This window comes from Phalaenopsis equestris, unplaced genomic scaffold, assembly GCF_001263595.1.
Source record: "Phalaenopsis equestris unplaced genomic scaffold, ASM126359v1 Scaffold000107, whole genome shotgun sequence".
In the NCBI taxonomy this organism is placed as follows: Eukaryota; Viridiplantae; Streptophyta; class Magnoliopsida; order Asparagales; family Orchidaceae; genus Phalaenopsis; species Phalaenopsis equestris.
Genome location: NW_018164549.1, coordinates 4,568,644 through 4,572,062, shown reverse-complemented (window position 1 = coordinate 4,572,062; position 3,419 = coordinate 4,568,644). Strand labels below are relative to the sequence as shown.

The 3,419-nt window shown below is 29.5% G+C and overlaps 1 protein-coding gene across 2 annotated transcripts in view; it reads left to right on the top strand.

Annotated features, from left to right (window-relative positions):
- LOC110020789 (carbon catabolite repressor protein 4 homolog 1-like) overlaps nt 1-2,430 on the top strand; it is a 16,546-nt gene extending 14,116 nt beyond the window's left edge. For both annotated transcript variants that reach the window (XM_020719014.1, XM_020719013.1), the window contains exon 12: nt 2,134-2,430. The gene's annotated coding sequence lies outside the window, so the exon portion shown is untranslated. The remainder of the gene's footprint in view (nt 1-2,133) is intronic.
- Nucleotides 2,431-3,419: the final 989 nt, after the last annotated feature.

Here is a 3,419-nt window from a genome sequence, read left to right as displayed (position 1 = left end):
TATATATATATATATATATATATATATAGACAAGCGCACACTAACACACATTTTCTTTGCCAAGTATCTTGTAATAATTAAAAGTTGTAGCTTTTGCTTTGCTAAATTCTCCATTTTCATAACTTTTTAACTTATTTGTAATTTTTTTAATGCTTCACTTGTAAATGGTTATTCCCATTTTTTTTGAAATACGCATTTTTAAAATTTTTTTCTTTAACAACCTTATAGCCACCTCTTTTTTTTTTTTTATTACTTGTAGCTTTTTCATTTGTAGCTTCTCATAAAAATCCTAAAATAGTTATGTTTAAATGCAACTGGCCGGTTTACACATTTAGTTTTAATCAACTAGAAGTTTTAATCTTCCTCTTTCAACAAGCTATCTTGGAGTGCTTGAGCTCATCTTTAAAGCTCTAGCATATTTTTATAGGATAAATATTTTCTTTCTTTACCTTTTTTCTTCCAATATTTGTACATTTATAATTATCATCTCTTATGCGGTCAAACTTTTATGTGGAATTATCTTAGAAGTTTTGCAACAACAATTGAAAGTTTTATCTAAAAAAATGTCTAATTATGATTTTGTTTCTCAATTTCCTTTGTGACTAGGTGCTCTTCTTCCTTCTTATAATATTACTGCTATCTCAAATTCATGTACCTCTATGAAATTAAATGTAGAATATGCTGTTATATATATATTTTTTACCTACAGTCTTATTATTCTCTGAATCTTTACTCACAATTGATTCCCTCGAGCCTATCGTTTAAACCCTTAGATGGTCGTTTAGTTATCTTCCACAAAGTGTCATCTATTTGTGATGTACGTTTAAGCAATTCATCCCTTTATTTCTATACAAATTGATTTACTAGATGTTTGGACCGCCCTTCTTAAGAATAATAAGTACTTACAACATTTATGATATTATTACAAATATTTAATTTAATTGCAATACTCTATTACCAACTTGATTCACTTTAAGAGTTATATCACTTAATTCTCTTTCCATTACTATCTCTACATCATTTTTATTATTGACCCTTCCAATTTTACTTAGCTTTTAACTTCTCTAAAATATTTGTACTTGACAAAATTATTTGACATATTTTTTTTAATTGTTTTGTCCACTGTTTCTCTAATCTTTTAGTTTAGATCCCTTTAATTTCATGTAAATAAGAAGCTTTATTTAGGACTTGGTCAACTCTTATTTATCTTTCATCTCAATTAGTTGAATTGTATGCATTACTTGTGGGCCTACTTATGGGCCTACTTGTGGGCCTTATCTGAACAATTCATGCCAACTTCACATTACAATCAATTTTAAGCTATGGTCCATTTCTTATGAATAACATCTTTAACAAAATTCATGATTTAGATTAAATTCCAAAATTGTCCCCATACTATTCCTATATGACTAATTTAGTTAATGAGTATCACACTTCTCCCATTTAGTCCCTCAACTTCTTCAAATTGATCCAAAATGTTCTTTTTTGTAAAAAACATGATACAAATTGATCTAAATTTTGCCAACACCACAAAGTTGAACACAATTTAGTTTTTGTGGGACCGTTTTGGATCAAGTTTATATAGCCAAAGGACTAAATTGAAGAAAAAAATAGTGCTCTAGAATTAAAATATGAATAGTTGGGTATTAATTTGGAGAAGTTTAACCCTCATCCTTAAACATAATCTATCTAATATACATATATGATTGATTATGAACATTAACATCAATTTCAACATTTGAATTATTATTGGTTGGAACCATGATAAATTATCGATATTTTGTCCGCGGAGATTTAAGGTGTCATTTTTAATTAGGAAAAATGCTAGCAAATGGGTTTTATGGGGTGGTGGGAGTATATACCTGATTCACCTGTAGAATTAATTCCTTTAATTAAAATAATTTGAATTATTTTTCATATTTTTAAAGTTTATCCACTTTAATTTGTCAATTCTACCCAAGAATTCATCTCCAACTTGTGTGCACCAAAATGCTATGCATATTAATATGGAGTTTCAGGCGTGAGATATGTAAAATACATAAGAATTGTGTGCTTTGCATGTAAATTTCCCTTTTTTAATTTTCCTCAGCCTACCTTTCATGTAAATTTATATTTTTTAAATTTTTTTTGCAGGTCATTTGCTGTTTGAATTGTTGTTGCTACAGGAGATATAGCCATGGTTGTTCTCAGAAAAATTCCTCTTTTATGTGGGGAAAATGATATTTTCAAGGGAGGTAGATCATGCCCCTCCCCCCTTTCATGTCCTCTCAGTCTTCCGGTTTTAAGGGGCTCATTGATCTATTTGTACCATTTTACCTAATCTTAAAAATTATCCCTAAAAAAAAGCTATGCTGATTAAGTTTTCAGCTTTTTCACCTGCTTTGTTCATCACTTGGTTTCTTAATTAAATTAAATAGTTCTTTTTTTGCATTTTCATGAGTCTCAGCAATCAAAACTGCACCCCACCCCTTTTTTTTCCGGGCTTTTACATACATGCCGCACAAATCTTATGTATTTACATATCCAACACCTAAACATTCATATTTAGGTCCATACCACTGAAATCTTAAGTATCACATCAAAATTATCACAATCATTATCTTTTAGAAGTAAAATACACCTTTTTCATGTTTTGGCTTATGGTACCAATGTGTTATACTTGTAAAGATCAAACTTTGGGTGATAGATATGTAAATACATAAGAGTTGTGTGGTATGTATGTAAAATTCCCTCATTTCTTTCTTGTTTTGGGATTTCTGATTGTTAGATTGTGGATTTGAGTGCTGGAAGGATATCAATAGTTTTGTGTTTTCAGCTGAGTCTGGTGCTATTTTCATTTGCTTACAGGTTGAAGGGAGAATTTTCTTCAGTTGGTACTGCTATTTTTCCTTTGGGGCATTTGCATACATACCACCCAATTCCTATGCTTTTGCATATACAACACCTAAACTTCTTTTACATTTATACACTTGTTTTTAAATGTGAAATGGCACATCTGTAAAAATTGAAGTTTAGGTGTTATATGTGTAAATACATACGAATTGACTGGTTTGTATGTAAATCTTGTTCCTTTTTATTGCAATGATTCAAAGCATGAAAATCTGTTTGGGGGTTGTTTAGAGTGTAATGCATTTTGAATGTAGGGATTTTAAAAATTCAACAGTTTTTGCTTGTTGAATAAGAAAAATCCTTTTTTCAAGGGGCATTTACATATATACCACTCAATTCCTGTTTATTTACAAGTCTGCCATCATAAGTTTTTATTTCACATAAAAAATACCACTTTTTAACTTTTAAAGGGTTAAATACACATTTTCATGCATGGGTAAGATGATATATATGTAGAAAATTGAAATTTAGGTGTGAGATATGTAAATACATGGGAATTGAGTGGTATTTATGTAATTATTTATGATGAT